This window comes from Periplaneta americana, chromosome 2 (genome assembly GCF_040183065.1).
Source record: "Periplaneta americana isolate PAMFEO1 chromosome 2, P.americana_PAMFEO1_priV1, whole genome shotgun sequence".
Taxonomy (NCBI): Eukaryota; Metazoa; Arthropoda; class Insecta; order Blattodea; family Blattidae; genus Periplaneta; species Periplaneta americana.
In genome coordinates this window covers 21165633-21187397 of record NC_091118.1, presented here as the reverse complement: position 1 = coordinate 21187397, position 21765 = coordinate 21165633, and the positions used below count along the sequence as shown (strand labels likewise).

Sequence of the window (21765 nt, the reverse complement as noted above, 5' to 3'; positions counted from 1 at the left end):
GTTCAAATATTGAACTGTGTAGATGCAGCTTTTACTTTTTAACTTCGCTCTAGAATATGCCATTAGGAAAGTTCAGGATAACAGGCAGGGTTTGGAATTGAACGGGTTACATCAGCTTCTTGTCTATGCGGATGACGTGAATATGTTAGGAGAAAATCCACAAACGATTAGGGAAATCACGGAAATTTTAAGTGAAGCAAGTAAAGCGATCGGTTTGGAAGTAAATCCCGAAAAGACAAAGTATATGATTATGTCTCGTGACCAGAATATTGTACGAAATGGAAATATAAAAATTGCACATATATCCTTCGAAGAGGTGGAAAAATTCAAATATCTTGGAGCAACAGTAACAAATATAAATGACACTCGGGAAGAAATTAAACGCAGAATAAATATGGAAAATGCGTGTTATTATTCGGTTGAGAAGCTCTTATCATCCAGTCTGCTGTCCAAAAATCTGAAAGTTAGAATTTATAAAACAGTTATATTACCGGTTGTTCTGTATGGTTGTGAAACTTGGACTCTCACTCTGAGAGAGGAACATAGGTTAAGGGTGTTTGAGAATAAGGTGCTTAGGAAAATATTTGGGGCTAAGCGGGATGAAGTTACAGGAGAATGGAGAAAGTTACAAAACACAGAACTGCACGCATTGTATTCTTCACCTGACATAATTAGGAACATTAAATCCAGACGTTTGAGATGGGCAGGGCATGTAGCACGTATGGGCGAATCCAGAAATGTATATAGAGTGTTAGTTGGGAGACCGGAGGGAAAAAGACCTTTAGGGAGGCCGAGACGTAGATGGGAGGATAATATTAAAATGGATTTGAGGGAGGTGGGGTATGATAGAAACTGGATTAATCTTGCACAGGATAGGGACCGCTGGCGGGCTTATGTGAGGGCGGCAATGAACCTTCGGGTTCCTTAAAAGTCATTTGTAAGTAAGTAAGTAGATGCAGCTTTACTTCCGTTACACACTACAGCGAGAATGCGATTGTCGAGCTACAAAAAAATGCTTTCGTGTAGCACTCATTGTAACGGTCGAAATAAGACACAGCTGACATTGGTCCTGCTCCCACAGGTAACATAACCTGTAAGTAGCCTCTAAAATTTGTATTTTGTGAATGAAATGAAACAATTAATAGAAAGTCAGATGGTCAAATTTATGTAACATAATCGCATATCAAACCCAATGACCTTGCATAGTAATAATAAGGTCTTTTCATCAAACTGCCTTCCGTATGGCGTAATAAAATTCGTGTTTTAATTAGGCCTATCTATACAGAGATGGCTTCACTGTGTAGCAACATGTCTCGCTGTGAATACATAAGCATTGGTATATAGCTGTCCCCACTGTTACTGTTAAATTAAATCATGATTTCAGCAGATAATGAAAATGCATTTATTTTATAATAACAAGAAAAAAGTGCAGTACATGTAATTAACATTGTTAAACCTGTATTTCGTAATTGGCATTACTGAATAATAACATCGAATCTATTTATTGCAGTAATCGATATTCATCTACGACTATTTCAACTTCACAATGTCTGAATAGGTTAGGTATTCGTTAATAAACAATTATTAACATTTTGTGATCGAATTTTAGGGATGTATTAATTCTATTTTTATTTTATTCACGAAATAGTCCTAATAAATGCCACTCGAGGTCTGAGATTTCCCAGATAAATCCACTCGCTTCGCTCGTGGATTTATCGGCAAATCTCAGACCTCTCGTGACATTACAACAGATAAATTAATGACATGATTTTAGAACTTAATGAATCAAATACATTTATTAAGTATCTCGTTCCTTAAATCTATACTAATAATAAATCTGTAGCCGAAATGTTTCTGGTAATTTTCTATTTTCCAAAAAGAATTGGTCCTAACATATATAATTAACCACCCTGAAACCGAAAATCGCTTTTTTTGAAATTTTTGTTTGTATGTCTGTCTATCTGTCTGTCTGTCTCTATGTATGTTTGTTACCTTTTCACGCGATAATGGCTGAACAGATTTCGATGAAAATTGGAATATAAATTAAGTTCGTTGCAACTTAGATTTTAGGCTATATGGCATTCAAAATACATTATTTAAAAGGGGGTTATAAGGGGGCCTGAATTAAATAAATCGAAATACCTCGCTTATTATTGATTTTTGTGAAAAATGTTATATAACAAAAGTTTCTTTAAAAATAATTTGCGATAAGTTTTATTCTTGAAAAATTTTGATAGGACTGATATTTAATGAGATAAATGAGTTTTAAAATTAAAATAACTGCCATCTAAGGCCGTGTAATGAATTAGAAAACAAATGACTTCGTCTATAAGGGGCCTTGGACAGCAACAATCGAAAGCTATGAAAGATAGCCTACAGAGAATGTTTCTGTGTTTGTATGAAGTAATATCGGAAGCTAAATTAACCGATTTGTATAATTAATTATTATTTCACCATTGGAAAGTGTAGTTTCTCTAGATGTACATAATGCTATAATGTTATTACAGTAACTTCTGATATAATATAATATGATATAATATAATATAATATAATATAATATAATATAATATAATATAATATAATATAATATAATATAATATAATATAATATAATATAATATAATATAGCCTAATATGTAATGTTATATAATATAATTTAAGTTATTTGAAGGGTTCAGAACCATAGTGGGCCAAGCGCCATTTACTGAATAGGTAGAAAACAAGGGTTAAAATTAAGTTATTACCATAATTAAATGGAAACTTATAACAAGTAAAATAAAGTATAACATTAAATCTAAATGATGTCAATCTTCATTAAACTATGGTTGCATGTAATAAAAATTAAGAAACATGTTAATGGAATTGTCATTGCACCAAATGAGTGTCTCTGGATCAAAATTATCGCATTTTAATTATTTGGATGCAATTTAAATTAAGTAACATATTAAACGATTTATCCTTCTACCAAACACGAATGTTTCCTGGATCAAACTTCCTATTTTAATTATGTAATTACTTTATTTATTTCTAACGGGTGCAGCGGAGCGCACGGGTACGGCTAGTAATATAATATTGATCGAACGCGAACATTTCCTTGGATCGAGCATGGTAAGGTTTTATTTGCGTAGTGCATGGATGGACGCGTCAGGGCTACCAGTAGAGGTAAGGGGACATATAGGTGCAGCAATAACTCAAGGTACCTCAGCAAGAAGCGAATTTGCGAATTAGAACCTTTAATCATGTTAGTCTTTTCGACTGAATAACGACGCTCGTCATACTTTATTTTTCTGAAAGGAATGCACTTAAGGATAATATGTTTGTGCGAGATCGTGCGTATTTGCTTGGTTTCCGCACAAAACCAATCCGCGGAAAGTCTAAAATTCCACATTCAGTATTCCCAACCGAACACACATAACAATTTCCCTCTTATGCAAATCTAGTCTTTCAGGTAAAGCTCCCTGTAAAGCAGATTTGAATAATTTCAAGGGAAAAATTGTTCCGGGGCCGGGTATCGATCCCGGAACCTCTGGTTGAACGTACCAGCGCTCTACCACTGAGCTACCCGGGAACTCTACCCTACACCGTCTCAACTTTTCCCTTTATATCCACACAACTCGCGTGGACTGACGAAACGCCAGAGATCCACATCGAGTGCACACAATCTCTGTGAGACTTGGACTTGTGGTTTTCTGTTGACGTACACAGCGACGTATATATTATGCAAATCTAGTCTTTAGGTAAAGCTTCCTGTAAAGCAGATTTGAATAATTTCAAGGGAAAAATTGTTCCGGGGCCGGGTATCGATCCCGGGACCTCTGGTTGAACGTACCAGCGCTCTACCACTGAGCTACCCGGGAATTCTACACAACTCGCGGTGTCGGGTAGAGTTCCCGGGTAGCTCAGTGGTAGAGCGCTGGTACGTTCAACCAGAGGTCCCGGGATCGATACCCGGCCACGAAACAATTTTTCCCTTGAAATTATTCAATTTCCCTCTTCTTACCGCTTAAGTGACATATTGATTTTACTGCTTTAGGCTTTTAACATATTATTTTTAGAGACGTTCAATATAGTAATAATTATAAATTGGAAACTTACCACTGCAATTTCACCTAAATTGCACTGTTAATTATTGTTTTTAAATATTTGCAAAAATTAAGTAAACTCTACAACTCCACTAAAGTTACTGCATTCGTGATGCAAGTAACATTAAGGAAGCCGTGAAAAGATCAACAAGATTCCAGACTCATCATAGACTGGGGGGAAAAAAAAAGACAGACGTATATCACGGCCTGCTGGAGTATAGTAAACACAGAAAACATTTTATAGGAACAATGTTGAAGATAGATATTTTTGTTTTGCAAATTTGCCGTCATTGAACAGAAACCAAGATGGAGATTTCATTGCAACTAATTAGAAATTCCTCTTTCAGGTATGTAATGAACGATTTTCGCACAAAATAATGTACGATACACGAGCGGTATATTTTCTTTCAATTCTCGAAAATTAAAAAAGGTCAAGTACGTTTCGCTTTTTCAAACTTCTCCTCGAACATGAAAACTTCAACATACCGCTCTTGTAACGCTAATTAATATTTTGTAAGATATTCCTGAAAGTTGCATTTTACCCACTGTTATCAGTGCGTAAAATTAGTCTCTAAAACATTAGTGCGTAAAATAGTAAGTAATCACTTTCATTCAGTAAGAAATTAATGCATTACCTCGATCCTTCTTTACTTAAATATTAGGTACACTAACATTCATATTTACATTTTAGACCTTATAATTCTGAAGTTACATCTAGTACTCATAGCAACAGGAAATAGCCTTCAACTTTTTCTAACTGCTTTGTTGAGTATGACCAGCTTAGAGGGCCATGAAATCGTGATCATGAATAAAACATGCTGTAATCCCATGGATACTATTTCTTAATGTTTGTGAGTCTAGATCAGCGGTGACCAAAGCGGGTGTCGTGATTACATCGTGTAATCACAGACATTCAAACGGGTACGAGGAGTTTCCTGTACATTGCTGTGTGTTTCATTCACGTACTGAAGGCAAGCAGTGGCGGTATCATGTCGCTCTACAAACTCTATCTCTACAAGCAGTAAGAGGTGGTTTCGTAAATAATGAGGAGAACTTTTTTGTTGATCTGTCGGACAAAATGTAATATGTTTACTCTGCTCAACGGTTCAATTAGGAGTATATAGAAAGATTAATTGCCACGGTGAATAATGTATTAATGTTGTTATTATTATTATTATTATTATTATTATTATTATTATTATTACTGACAACTAAGTATGTGTTTCTATAATTCTTCTGTACGTGCATGAATTGATTATCCCTAGACGGATAAAATTATTAGGTTTTTAATCTCAATTTTAATCTTCTTAATCTTTAGATGAGGGTAACTATTTATTAGTTATTAATTTAGCAATAATATTGTAGAAAAACTGATTCAATATTATGTGCCAACGAATTGTTACACGCCAGGAACTGGCGTGTCTTAAATCACAACCAAGAAGAGAAAGATGACCTAAATAAATGTAAGGAAGTCAGCTACCTAATGGGGTTTGAAATATCTCGTGCTCTAAAGCCTTTTAATACAACAGAATTTCACAAAAGAGTAATTATTAAAATAGCTTGAATAACTTGCCCATAAGAAGTTTTTAATTTTGAAAAACTACGAATTTCTCGACCAAGTATCGAGAGAAGAATTTAGAAAATTCCTGATTGTATTCAAGAGGAGGGTTAAAAAGAAGAAGCAAGAAAAATCGTATATTATTCACTGGCTCTTGATGACAGCAGTGACATTACTGATCCAGCAAAGCTTGAGATTTTTATCCGCGGGATTGATCAAGATGTTAGTACAGGAACCACCACTGGTTGTAGTTTTCATGCAAAGTACCTTCCCTCCGTCTCCTTACTTCATAGGCTGTCTGTCGCATGTAATCACTGCAGCTCGAGTTTTGGTCACCGTTGTTCTAGATGGTCGTGACATCGTGATCTTATAACCTCTCCAACTTAAAATATTTATTTAACGTAAATTATGTTATTGAAAAAAGCATTGTATGATACACTTTCGTAAAGTTATCTTTTTGGCTGCCCTGTTTTTGTGAAATGAGCACCAACTTGTCTCATAAATAACTATTAAGGAACTACTGTAGATTGCCTATTTAATAAGCGTAATCCATTTCTTAAATTTCCAAATCATGTCATTAATTTTGTTATTAATACACTGAACAACAAGAATTTTTCTCCGACTTAAAACAATGTGTCCCTTATGGTTTTATGTGCGCTGAATTCGAAAATGCATCTCTTTTCTTCGTATCACGTAAGGGTTTTAAGATATACTATGATTTCACTTTTCGATAAGCTCTCCCCCAGGAAACATCTGGTGCGGGTTGGGGGTATAAACCAAAACAAAAGCTAATGCATTTTATGAATTTATGACTTATTTCCGGTTTCTTATGGTTGTTGGCATGTTATTTTGTACTTCCAATAAACAAACAGATATTGGTTCCTTCTATTAAGTAAATTTCATAACAGTTCAAAGTGAGGTCTATGAAATGAACAAACTTGGTTTTCAGTTATTTAAAGGAAAAGTTTACCAGTTTGAGTGAAGGCAAACTAAGAGAGGGCATTTTCATCGGTCCACAAATTCACAAAGTTATGGCTGACCCTTTGTTTGAGGAAAAACTTTCCGTTACAGAAAGAATGGCATGGCGCGCTTTCAAAGATGTTTACTCAAATTTTCTTGGACATTCTAGGGCAGAGAACTACATAGAACTTGTTGTGGTAACCATATTAAGTGCATATGACAAAATGGACTGTAATATGTCTCTCAAAATACACTTTTTACGTTCTCATTTGGATTTCTTTCCTCCTAACCTTGGAGCGGTAAGCGACGAGCATGGGGAAAGATTTCATCAAGAATTCATCAAGAAATATCTGAAATGGAAAGGCGATATAAAGGAAGATCATCATCCAGCATGCTTGCAGACTATTGTTGGTTCCTTGTAAAAGACAGTCCCGGGTCTAGTTATACACAGAAGTCATCCAGAAGATTCTTTTAAATGTAAGTTCAAATTTCGAGATTTTTCTCATTATATGCATGAAATATTTTTATTATGTTTTAAACTACAGAGTGATTTATATAGAACTGACACATTTCTTTCTTTAATTATTCCGTTGGAAATTCATTCAATGACCAAATTTTAGCACCAAATTAAGCAGAATGTTCTGGAGTTTCGATTCCTTGCCACTAGATGCGCAGATGTTTATGTTTTATTCCTATTTTTGACAGCACTGACCTAATTTTAGCACCAAATTAAGCAGAATGTTCTGGAGTTTCGATTCCTTGTCACTAGATACGCAGATGTTTATGTTTTATTCCTATTGTTGGCAGCACTAGATGCGCAGATGTTTATGTTTTATTCCTATTGTTGGCAGCTGTTTTCGACATTTTGTGTCAAGGTGAAAATGCAGTACACATTAAATCAACGACTCTTCCTTGTGAAGCAATACTGGATTACGAATTCAATTACAGCTACTCAAAGGGCATACCAGAGAGAATTTGGTGTTCGCAATCCTCCCAAAAGAAACACAATACTGGGACTGGTAAACAAATTGGAAACAACTGGATATCTGGTGAGTGAAAAGGGCAAGCAACGTTCATCTAGGCTTCCCACGGTTGTTGTTGACGTAAGAGCACGACTGGAGCAGTCACCCAAAAAATCATTAAGACGTTTGTCGCAGGAGACAGGGTACACCTACTCAATGTGTCAGAGAGCCTAAAGCCATATAGGGTTACGGTTGTTCATCAGCTACAGGAACCAGATAAGGATAAAAGATTGAATTATTGTCGTTGGTTTCAGACGTTCATTGTGCAAAATCCTGCCATATTGTCCATCACATGGTTCACAGATGAAGCATGGTTCCATTTATCCGGTTATGTGACGACCGAATAATTTCCAGGAACCTGTGGCCACCGAGATCTCCGGATTTGACAACGCCGGACTTCTTTCTATAGGGTTACTTAAAAGACAGGGTTTACGCCACACGTCCCCAGACATTGGACGATCTGAAGCACAACATCACACAGGAGATTCAAGCTAACAACAGAGTCCTCCAACGAGTGGCCAGTAACATGGAACGACGTGTTGAGATGTGCCTTATGCAGGATGGAGGACATTTTCAACATTTGCTATAGAGGTAAATAATCTCCCAAAATTCCTCTACATTTTAGGTATAATAAGTTGTCGCTAGCACAATTCGTTTTGAAACAATTAATGGAAGAAATGTGTCAGTTCTATATAAATCACTCTGTATGTACATCATTTTTGTATTTAGTACACATTTTTAAAGTATTAAGGCCCATTCACAATGAAAATTAAACATAACCGTAACATAAACACAGAAGTTTGCGCCAAGGCTACCAAATGGGATCATTCACAATGATTCACATAAGCATTGACATAAACATTACCGTAAGACGTTAACATGAAAGTTTGCAAACTCCAAACTTTCATGCTTATGCTTACGTGATTTGCAAACAGAACACAATCGTGGAGCGCAGAAGTATACGACAGGATATGAGGAAATGGCGTCGTTGTTATGTTTCCATGGTTACCAAGTATGTTTGCGATTATGTTTATGTTCCCCTCGTGAATGATGGTATGACTTCTTGATTTTACCGTAACGTTTATATTCTTAAGTTAACGCTTATGTTATGTTTAACTTTCATCGTGAATGAGCCTTTGTGAGGAATTCTGAATCCCTAGTATGTTGTAATTTTATCAGTAGCAGTGAAAAATTAAAAACAAATAAGTTTTGCAATAAAAAATTGAATTTATTTTCCCCGGAAAATAGTATGTGATGGGGAAATTTGGATTTTAAATTCAGATTTAGGGCACACATGCTAGTAATATTCACCTATTTTTATTTCGGAGCAAGACAAAAAGTAAAAATTTGTTATTCAGTGTTATTGAAAAAAGAATAAAATATCAAGCATGCACAATAAAACATTGTATACAAACAGAAATGACAAAATAAAAGGAAATACTGTCTTTATCTACATTTCTAATGTAATGTATAATAATTTGTTAAAAATAAAACGTAGTAGTTTATTGTTATAATTAATAGTAATAATAATCATAATCGTAATAATATTTAGTAATTAGTAATTATCATAACATCACCAATAATAATCATACAATAACAAATTTGACCACCTCTGTGGTGTAGGGGTCAGCATGCTGGTCTCTTAGGCAGAGGGCCCGGGTTCGATTCCCGGTCGGGTTGAATTTCCTGGTTGAGGCTTTTAAGGGTTTTCCCTGAACCGTAAGGCAAATGTCAGGAAATTCAGACCACAACATCTCTGAATATCACCGGCCTCATTCATCACCGAAATCATATTCATAACAAATCAGTAATACATTTACATTCGACATCTAATTCACAACAATAGAACCAGTCTCAACAATAGTACACAGGCCTTCTGGTTTCAACCAAAGATTAACTCACGATATGACCAAAGATGTTAAAGCGAGTATAAATAACAGAGACAAAAAATAATAACAAATTTACCTACGACTGAAACTGTTCATGTTTTAGTCAAATGTCTCAGGAGTCCGGAGCCCCAAGCCCTTTCTGAACAGTCGACGCTGACAGGTCGGCCATCCTGCTCCGTCCGCATATGAATAGCTTGATAAGCCCCAAGCCCTTTTTATACCAACGTTGGAAACCCGTACTATCCCCAAGACTTTACTCTAACCTATTTTTACTATTGCAGATGATAGATGAAATGGTCCACACCTGTGGAATAACGGTTAGCGCGTCTGGCGGCGAAACCAGGTGGTCCAGGTTCGATTGCCGGTCGGGGGCAAGTTACCTGGTTGGGGTTTTTTCCGGGGTTTTTCCTCAACCGAATACGAGGAAATGTTGGGTAACTTTCGGTGCTGAACCCCGGACTCATTTCACCGGCATTATCACCTTCATCTCATTCAGACGCTAAATAACCTAAGATGTTGATACAGCGTCGTAAAATAACCCACTAAAATAAAATAAAAAATATATGAAATGAGGAGGGAGGTGGAGAGTGTTGGTGGAATGATAGAGGGAAACGGGAGTACCTTAGTATCTTTAACTTATCTTTAATTTTTTGTTGTTAAGTTTATAATTTGGTTAATTAGGTTTTCAGTTGTGTAAGTCTATTTCTTTTTTTAATTTAGGGGTTTCATCAACACGTATATTAGTGTACAAATTTTCAGGGTGAATACGAATTGGATCCGAATAAGTACATATTTGAAATATTCAATATTAGTTAGGTCTCAGGATAAAAAGAGTCCAGTACTAGTTGAGATCCAACCGTGCAGATACTTGTGCTTAAATACCTTATGATGAAGCGTCAGTATTTTATAGCGAAATAGGAACAAACAATAATATGGCAATATTTTCTCGCTCACTACTCACAAAGCTGCATATAACCATGTGACGACAATGGAACAAGAAACACATCCGATCGCAAAAAAAAAAAAAAAAAGTCGCTTTGCAATGCAGCCAACATAGAAAAATCGAAGGGCGTTCCCTTGTAGGATTGCGCGCTCATAGAGGAACCTGTCCTATATAAAGATTAAAAGAAATAAAGTACTCCAATGCAATAAAATAGATATTAATTGACTTACTAAATTATATTTCACTAATGTTAGCGTCACCAAAACTTTTGAACGACGCCGCCATTCGCAGTTGACTATCTATACGTGAAAGAAATGACAACCTGGCCGGGAATCGAATCCGGGCCGCCTGGACGGAAGGACAGCGGCCGTGAAGCGGAAAATGAAATAAAGGTTTTGTATGCAAAGCCTTCATTTTTAATAGTACTATAGTATATTGCGAAGAAATTGTACAAAAAGTGTCGTGTTATATGTCTATAGAAATATCCTAACGTTCAACAACCGTCACAAAAAAAAAATCGTCCACACCTGTGGAGTAACGGTCAGCGCGTCTGGCAGCGAAACCAGGTGGTCCGGGTTCGATTCCCGGTCGGGACAAGTTACTTGGTTGAGGTTTTTTCCTGGGTTTTCCCTCAACCCAAGATGAGCAAATGCTGGGTAACTTTCGGTGCTGGACCCCGGACTCATTTCACCGGCATTATCACCTTCTCATTCAGACACTAAATAACCTAAGCTGTTGATAAAGCGTCGTAAAATAACCTACTAAAATAAAATTTAAAAAATCCAGAATTTAGTGAAAAAGATGAGTGAAACAGGCTTATTTTTCAATAAAAATATAAGATGATTAAATCGCGATCTAACTGAAAAAACCCTATGACATACTGTAGGTTATAGCCTAGAACAGTCTCTCACCGTCTTTAAGAAAGTTAGCTCAGCAGAGAGGTGAATACTAATAAGATTTCTGTATCGTAGTAACTTATCGGAACCAAAATGAATTTGAAAATCTTGCACCGTTGTTAGCAGATAGACAGGCCCTCGCGCTTCGAAGATTATTTTGTTTTTTGGAACTTTCGAGAGCAACATGTACATTGAAAACTTGTTTTGATTACAATAAAACTGAAAAATACGGGTCGGGAGGCGGAATTTTCCAACACACATGGATACACATGGCAAATTCTAAAGTACCGCAATGAATTCACTTCGGAATATATACTGTATTTCTTTCAACTGTTAAAATTACCCACCTTGTTGTTGATTACTTTCAACCTTTTTAGGTTATCTTCAGAACTGTATATTCATGGTTTTCGCGCCTTCTGATTATCCTTCCCGTGGGTGTATGTGTGCCAGACCGTTAGTCAGTTATCGAAACGCCCGAACACACAAACTAGCCACATACATGGACAAAATCATAAGAAACAACATAAAATTCGGAAAACAGACAACAATAAAAAACAACATAGAGCTAGTACTTACTTACTTACTTACTTACTTACTTACTTACTTACTTACTGGCTTTTAAGGAACCCGGAAGTTCATTGCCGCCCTCACATAAGCCCGCCATTGGTCCCTATCCTGTGCAAGATTAATCCATTCTCTATCATCATATCCCACCTCCTTCAAATCCATTTTAATATTATCTTCCCATCCACGTCTCGGCCTCCCTAAAGGTCTTTTTCCCTCCGGCCTCCCAACTAACACTCTATATGCATTTCTGGATTCGCCCATACGTGCTACATGCCCTGCCCATCTCAAATGTCTGGATTTAATGTTCCTAATTATGTCAGGTGAAGAATACAATGCGTGCAGTTCTGTGTTGTGTAACTTTCTCCATTCTTCTGTAACTTCATCCCTTTTAGCCCCAAATATTTTCCTAAGCACCTTATTCTCAAACATCCTTAATCTCTGTCCCTCTCTCAAAGTGAGAGTCCAAGTTTCACAACCGTAAAGAACAACCGGTAATATAACTGTTTTATAAATTATAACTTTCAGATTTTTTGACAGCAGACTGGATGATAAAAGCTTCTCAACCGAATAATAACAGGCATTTCCCATATTTATTCTGTGTTTAATTTCCTCCCGAGTATCATATATATTTGTGACTGTTGCTCCCAGATATTTGAACTTCTCCACCTCTTCAAAAGATAAATTCTTAGTTGAAGGATTCGTAACAAGCTGTTTTTTTTTACGGTGATGGGTTGTTAGCTCTTCGCCCAACCCCCAAGCTGGAGGACCACCCCTCATCGGTTGTCCGCGACTGCTTATTCAATATATTCACAGCGACCCTCCATATCTGGAGGCCGTCTCCTCGATCCGCAACCTGAGGACGCGCCATGCCGTGGTGATAGGGACACATAGAGCTAGTGAATAAAATAAAAGACAAACACATCTCACACAGTACAACATTAGCAAATCTTGACATAACCAACCTATACACTAAACATACCCATAAAGAAAACACTACAGATACTAGAGCAATTGCTCAAAAACAACACACCACAAGAACACATTGGTGAAATCATCCACATTACGGACCCATCACAAAACAGAACTACTTCATATGCAATAACAAATATTACACTCAAACTGAAGGCTTACACATGATATCACCCATTTCCAGCATACTAGCAAAAATATTCATACACCACATAGAACAGACATACATTCTAAACAAAGACAACAACAAACACGCAGACAACATCATATATTGGCACAGATACGTAGATGACATACTAATACTATACAAAGAATACAAAAGACAGATCCAAAACCTGCATCAACACATAAACAAAATACACCCAAAGCTACACTACACATTAGAAACTGAAAGCAACAAATTCATAAATTTCCTAGAGGTCACAATAACAAAAGTTGACAACAAACACACATTCAAAATCTACAGAAAACCCATAACAACAACAACACACATATACTGCGTGTTCAGTTCAAAGTGTGTCATGGCTCGCTGTATGACGTCATGTGGCTAGTCGATGAGCCTAGAGAATTCAATCCTCCTACACTTTCGCAGAGGCGTATTACCTATGTGCCAGAGAAGTTGCCTAGCAAGTACGGCATTCATTCTGAAGAGTACGGTTTACCGATACGTACGGTAACGCCGGTAGTGGCAGGAATGTGAACTGTTTGGAAACACGTACTGAGGTGAGTTTTTTTCTTCCTGTCGGGATATGGGGAGAGGGTTAAGACGTTTACTTACGTATTTGCTGACATTAACTTGGACGATCAACATGGACACGGAGCATTTGATTTGTACTGTGGAATGTTGCCGTACGCAACCGATAACAAATACCCTGCGTACGACTTGCCGCGAAAACACAGTTCGAAAGAGGTTATGGTAGCACACAGACCGTACAGACCGCCATCTGTTGCTACGACGTTCAAGTTATACCGTACACGTTCTCAAGTTCAGATTGAACGACTTTATTAATAGGCAACTTCTCTGACATAAAAGGTGAAACTCGCTTCAAATCGCTGACTCACAACAGTGACGTCATGACACACTTTGAAATGAACACCCAGTACAACTCATCCAATCACCCAACACAACACAAACATGCTGCATTCCGAACAATGGTACACAGACTAATCAACATACCAATGAGCCAACAAGACTACAAAGAAGAGTTAAGCACAATCAAATACATAGCACAAGAAAACGGATACAACCCTAACATAATAGACAACATGATAAGAAAGACAAAACAGAATCATAAAAAAAACATAGTAATACAACACAAACACAAGAATACAAAAAAATACATTATACACTAACATACGAAAACAAAAACACACACAAAATTGCAACCGCATTCAAGAAATTAAATCACAACATCGCATACAGAACAAATAATACTCTACAAAAGCACCTCAACACACAAACAACACAAACAAACAAATACAACCACACAGGCGTATACAAACTCAAATGCAACACCTACAACAACTTCTACATAGGACAAACAGGTAGATAATTTCAAACATGTTACAAAGAACACATCACAGCCATAACAAAATTACAAAATATTTCCACATACGCAGAACACATCACAAACACCAACCACACTTACAGCAACATAAGCACAGACATGGAAATTCTACACATTCAACCAAAAAAACAGAAACTAAACACACTAGAAAAATACGAAAAATACGAAATATACAGACACACAAAAACACATCCAAATGAAATTCTCAACACACAGCTCAATTTCAGAACACACACACTATTTGACTCCACATTACACTACAAAAACACACCCCCACAAGAAGCACAATCAGAAGGCGCGAAATTCAGGAAAGATAACATACAAATTAGTTAACAATAATGTACCTAATTTTAATACGTGAAAGAATACGGTAGGCCATATATTCCGAAGTGACATAGTGTTAAAAGTTGTGTAATCAAGATGTATAATAAATTTACTTAACACTTCTCTTTTTCTGTCTCATCCCAGAAAAAAAAGTGACTGTACTTGTTACTTAGCATGATATGACATGACACGAGAGTGCAATGAAAACCTGTTTTCTAGCATTCCTTTAGTTAGGCTGATAATACAAAACTAGTGACGTAACTTGATAAATTCTTCATTACTTTGTTACCTTCAGTTAAAGTTCTGAAGTACAGTTATTCTCTTCGAGGTGAAAAGCGTTCAGGACGTAAGTGTTAAATATGACATTTATTATATGTCCCATTATTATACCTTCATCGATAGTCTAGCTTCATGTTGTGGTTTCAGTTTGTACTACTGATCAATAGTTAGTTTTAACATGTTGTTTGTTTCATTATTCTAGTTTCAACTGTTGTTTCTTTCATACTAATGATCAGTAATCTAGTCGGCTAATGTTTTCTTTTTATGCTAATGATTGATAGTTTAGCTACGACTTGTACTTTTCTGTGCTATTGATCAGTAGTCTAGTTTCAACTTGTAGTTTATATAGTGCTTTCTGTTTATGCAATTTATTAGTAGTTTAGTTTCGACTTGTACTTCTCTTGATCAGTAGTCTAGTTTCAACTTGTAGTTTATATAGTGCTTTCTGTTTATGCTATTGATTAGTAGTTTATATAGTGCTTTCTGTTTATGCTATTGATTAGTAGTTTATATAGTGCTTTCTGTTTATGCTATTGATTAGTAGTTTAGCTTCGACTTGTACTCCTCTTTGCTATTGATCAGTAGTCTAGTTTCAACTTGTAGTTTATATAGTGCTTTCTGTTTATGCTATTGATTAGTAGTTTAGCTTCGACTTGTACTTCTCTTTGCTATTGATCAGTAGTCTAGTTTCAACTTGTAGTTTATATAGTGCTTTCTGTTTATGCTATTGATTAGTAGTTTAGCTTCGACTTGTACTTCTCTTTGCTATTGATCAGTAGTCTAGTTTCAACTTGTAGTTTATATAGTGCTTTCTGTTTATGCTATTGATTAGTAGTTTATCTTCGACTTGTACTCCTCTTTGCTATTGATCAGTAGTCTAGTTTCAACTTGTAGTTTATATAGTGCTTTCTGTTTATGCTATTGATTAGTAGTTTATATAGTGCTTTCTGTTTATGCTATTGATTAGTAGTTTATATAGTGCTTTCTGTTTATGCTATTGATTAGTAGTTTAGCTTCGACTTGTACTTCTCTTTGCTATTGATCAGTAGTCTAGTTTCAACTTGTAGTTTATATAGTGCTTTCTGTTTATGCTATTGATTAGTAGTTTAGCTTCGACTTGTACTCCTCTTTGCTATTGATCAGTAGTCTAGTTTCAACTTGTAGTTTATATAGTGCTTTCTGTTTATGCTATTGATTAGTAGTTTATCTTCGACTTGTACTCCTCTTTGCTATTGATCAGTAGTCTAGTTTCAACTTGTAGTTTATATAGTGCTTTCTGTTTATGCTATTGATTAGTAGTTTATATAGTGCTTTCTGTTTATGCTATTGATTAGTAGTTTATATAGTGCTTTCTGTTTATGCTATTGATTAGTAGTTTAGCTTCGACTTGTACTTCTCTTTGCTATTGATCAGTAGTCTAGTTTCAACTTGTAGTTTATATAGTGCTTTCTGTTTATGCTATTGATTAGTAGTTTAGCTTCGACTTGTACTCCTCTTTGCTATTGATCAGTAGTCTAGTTTCAACTTGTAGTTTATATAGTGCTTTCTGTTTATGCTATTGATTAGTAGTTTAGCTTCGACTTGTACTCCTCTTTGCTATTGATCAGTAGTCTAGTTTCAACTTGTAGTTTATATAGTGCTTTCTGTTTATGCTATTGATTAGTAGTTTAGCTTCGACTTGTACTCCTCTTTGCTATTGATCAGTAGTCTAGTTTCAACTTGTAGTTTATATAGTGCTTTCTGTTTATGCTATTGATTAGTAGTTTAGCTTCGACTTGTACTTCTCTTTGCTATTGATCAGTAGTCTAGTTTCAACTTGTAGTTTTCTATAGTGGTATTGATATGCTATTGATTAGTAGTTTAGCTTCAACTTGTACTTTTCTGTGCTATTGATCAGTAGTCTAGTTTCAACTTGTAGCTTTTTATAGTGCTTTCTTTTTATGCTATTGATTAGTAGTTTAGCTTCAACTTGTACTTTTCTGTGCTATTGATCAGTAGTCTAGTTTCAACTTGTAGCTTTTTACAGTGCTTTCTTTTTATGCTATTGATTAGTAGTTTAGCTTCAACTTGTACTTTTCTGTGCTATTGATCAGTAGTCTAGTTTCAACTTGTAGTTTTTATAGTGCTTTCTTTTTATGCTATTGATTAGTAGTTTAGCTTCAACTTGTACTTTTCTGTGCTATTGATCAGTAGTCTAGTTTCAACTTGTAGTTTTTAAATTAAATTTATGTTTTATTTAACGACGCTCGCAACTGCAGAGGTTATATCAGCGTCGCCGGATGTGCCGGAATTTTGTCCCGCAGGAGTTCTTTTACATGCCAGTAAATCTACTGACATGAGCCTGTCGCATTTAAGCACACTTAAATGCCATCGACCTGGCCCGGGATCGAACCCGCAACCTTGGGCATAGAAGGCCAGCGCTATACCAACTTGCCAACCAGGTCGACTGTGTAGTTTTTATATAGTGTTTTCTTTGTATACTATTGATTAGTAATTTAGCTTCGACTTGTACTTTTCTGTGCTATTGATCAGTAGTCTAGTTTCAACTTGTAATTTTCTATAGTGCTTTCTTTTTATGCTATTGATTAGTAGTTTAGCTTCAACTTGTACTTTTCTGTGCTATTGATCAGTAGTCAAGTTTCAACTTGTAATTTTTATAGTTCTTTCTTTTTATGCTATTTATTTATTTATTTGTTTATTTGTTTGTTTATTTATTTATTTATTTCTTATTTTGCTAATAATTATAACATAACAAATATTATATATAGAAAAAAACTTTAGCTCGCCCCTGAAAGGGGAGAATTCGTGCTCAGGGGCGGATTCCATAATTTAAATTAATAAGTATACAATACAATTTGTCTTATATCTACTATGCAATTATAGTATATAAATTTAGTAGTTTAGTTTCTACTTGTACTTTTCTGAGCTATTGATCAGTAGTCTAGTTTCAACTTGTAGTTTTTTATACCCTTGATCAATAATCCAGCTTTAACTTGTTTCTATTAATAGTTTAGTTTCTTTTATTTATTTTTAGTAGGTTATTTTACGACGCTTTATCAACATCTGAAGTTATTTAGCGTCTGAATGAGATAAAGGTGATAATGCCGGTGAGATGAGTCCGGGGTCCAACACCGAAAGTTACCCAGCATTTGCTCATATTGGGTTGAGGGAAAACCCCGGAGAAAACCTCAACCAGGTAACATGCCCCGACCGGGAATCGAATCCGGGCCACCTGGTTTCGCGGCTAGACGCGCTAACCATTACTCCACAGGTGTGGACTAGTTTAGATTCAATTGTTGTTACTTTCATACAATGGATATGCAGTCTCTAGCTTCGACTTGTACTTTTTTTTTTCATACTTTTGCTCAGTAATCTAGTATCGGGTTTTTAATTCATTTTCCAGACTTTATTTCATCCTATTGATCATCAGTTTTACCTTCTACTTATTTCCTTTATAGTCAATAGTCTAACTTCAAGTTACTGTTCTTTTATACTATTGATCAGTAGTCTAGCTTCGACTTGTTGTTTCTTTCATACAATTGATAATTAGTCTAGCATCAACTTGCTGTTTTTTCATAGTATTGATCAGCTTTGATGTGTGGTTTATATTTACGACATCGATCTGTAGTATACCTTCAAATTCTTGTTCCTTTCATGCTATCGTTCAATAGTGTAGCATCAACTTGTTGTTTGTTTTATACTACTCATTAATAGTATATCTTCGACTTGGATCTATTTACTCTATTGATTAATAGTATAGCTTCGACTTGGATCTATTTACTCTATTGATTAATAGTATATCTTCGACTTGGATCTATTTACTCTATTGATTAATAGTATAACTTCGACTTGGATCTATTTACTCTATTGATTAATAGTATATCTTCAACTTGGATCTATTTACTCTATTGATTAATAGTATAGCTTCAACTTGGATCTATTTACTCTATTGATTAATAGTATAGCTTCAACTTGGATCTATTTACTCTATTGATTAATAGTATATCTTCGACTTGGATCTATTTACTCTATTGATTAATAGTATAGCTTCGACTTGGATCTATTTACTCTATTGATTAATAGTATATCTTCAACTTGGATCTATTTACTCTATTGATTAATAGTATAGCTTCAACTTGGATCTATTTACTCTATTGATTAATAGTATAGCTTCGACTTGGATCTATTTACTCTATTAATTAATAGTATAGCTTCAACTTAGATCTATTTACTCTATTGATTAATAGTATATCTTCGACTTGGATCTATTTACTCTATTGATTAATAGTATATCTTCGACTTGGATCTATTTACTCTATTGATTAATAGTATATCTTCGACTTGGATCTATTTACTCTATTGATTAATAGTATATCTTCGACTTGGATCTATTTACTCTATTGATTAATAGTATATCTTCAACTTGGATCTATTTACTCTATTGATTAATAGTATAGCTTCAACTTGGATCTATTTACTCTATTGATTAATAGTATAGCTTCGACTTGGATCTATTTACTCTATTGATTAATAGTATAGCTTCAACTTAGATCTATTTACTCTATTGATTAATAGTATATCTTCGACTTGGATCTATTTACTCTATTGATTAATAGTATAGCTTCGACTTGGATCTATTTACTCTATTGATTAATAGTATATCTTCAACTTGGATCTATTTACTCTATTGATTAATAGTATATCTTCAACTTGGATCTATTTACTCTATTGATTAATAGTATATCTTCAACTTGGATCTATTTACTCTATTGATTAATAGTATAACTTCAACTTGGATCTATTTACTCTATTGATTAATAGTATATCTTCAACTTAGATCTATTTACTCTATTGATTAATAGAATAGCTTCGACTTGTTTCTTTCATACTATTAAGATCTTACAAACCAACTCGATATATGGCGGGTGGTTGGGGAAAGTGTGTCAACTCTAGAAAAGTTGTTTTCGAGGAAAATGATTTTTAAAGTTTGAATAACTAAATAATTTGAATAATTATGGCTTGTCTATTTCAAAACATTTATTTTAATTTGGTTTTGTTGACTAACGTTTTCGCCCTACTTCGATCATCTTCAGATATTATAATTAGAACATCATGTAAATTAACAATTTAAATGCATAAAAAGCACGAAAATAATTACATATGTGTTAGGCATAATTTACATGACGTATAGTTAAAGTATGCAAAAGTGATCAAAGTTATAATAAATAATAATTGAAGTTAAAATATACCAATTTAAAAATGTAGAAGTTGAAAACAAAATTAAAATATCTTGGAAAAGAGTTTACTTGTAAAATGCATCTTTTATAGCTAACAGTATTTCAGTGGATGCATTTTTGAAGTTGTGGATTTTTTTTGTTGGAATCTAGGGATAAAATAGGAGGAATTTGAGGGATTTTTAATCTAAACAGGTTTCCAGCACTGGAACGTATGTAATGATCTGTTCGCCATATTATCGCAAACATTCCAGTACTCACTTCGACAGCGTGTTTTGATAACAACGCACTCCCTTTCACGAGTCTGGTTCCCTCAATTTCTGCACTACACGCTCTCTGTATGCTGGTAAACGCGATTTCTTTGCATCTCTCAAGAGGTGTGCCTCATGAGTAAAGATAGGAATTTACCCACAGAGACTACTACTGTTAGGTATGCATATAGAGCAGAGGTGACCAAAACTCGAGCTGCAGTGATTACATGCGACAGACAGCCTATGAAGTAAGGAGACAGAGGAAAGGTAGTTGGCATGAAAACTACAACCCAGGGGCGGCTCGTCCATAAGAGCTGCGGAGCTGCAGCACTCCCTGCTTTGACAGGAAAATAAAAATTATATTTATTTTAATTTGTAGAAGAATTGTTACAGCTTTTATTGGTAAATTGCTTTATATTTCATCTGGCCGGGAATATGTACTATTATCTTATGCATAATCTTTTTGCGCGTCGACTATATTGGAATTGACACTGCATTCAAAGCCGTCCTGGGATCTACAGGGTGGTCAGCTCATAGAGAGTGTGTCTTGCATGATCAGGGGGTAGAGAGGTGAAGGGAAGCAGAGGGAAACTGCCGCTGTTTAAAACCCATATCTCGCTGCAGTGGCTTGCAGAGCCAGGCCACAAGGGATCTTTCCTCTCCTCCCACACCGCTATTGTAATGCTGCGTCAAATGGATTCTCTATTCCCTTGAAACTTAATGACAAAATTTTTATTTTCTTTTCACATATTGTTGTATAATCTTATAGAGTTAATATAACGAAATTAATATTCTCTTTTGCCTTATTATTACGTATATATCCAGCCTCCAGCAGAACCTAATATTTGCCTTAACTCAAAATGATTGCAGGAGTAGAATCCTTTTGATATAGCACGTAAAATACGAAAGAGACTTCTTTTCCAGTTTTAGAAAATTGTTGACCATCAGTATATCTGAGTGTTGCTTTGGTGTGACGTCTTAATACCGTAACTTAACCAGTGCAAATTTGCAAGCATGAGTGTGTGTGAATTACAGAATATTAATTTTATTTTTCTCAACTTTCCCTTGAGGAGAATATTGATGTAATGAAGTGAAATTAAAGGGTCGTCCGTTACCCGACTTAAATCTTACTTAAGCTTCATCCAGCCGAAGTAGTGCATTATATGTAAGGAAGTATAACAATGAAATTTACGCTAAGCATTTGTGGTTACGTGGATGTGAACA

At 35.2% G+C, this 21765-nt stretch overlaps 1 protein-coding gene across 1 annotated transcript in view; it reads left to right on the top strand.

Moving 5' to 3' along the window:
• Positions 1-15096: 15096 nt before the first annotated feature.
• LOC138715769 (very long chain fatty acid elongase 7-like) overlaps positions 15097-21765 on the top strand; it is a 44789-nt gene continuing 38120 nt past the window's right edge. The window contains exon 1 of the mRNA XM_069848837.1: positions 15097-15123. The gene's annotated coding sequence lies outside the window, so the exon portion shown is untranslated. The remainder of the gene's footprint in view (positions 15124-21765) is intronic.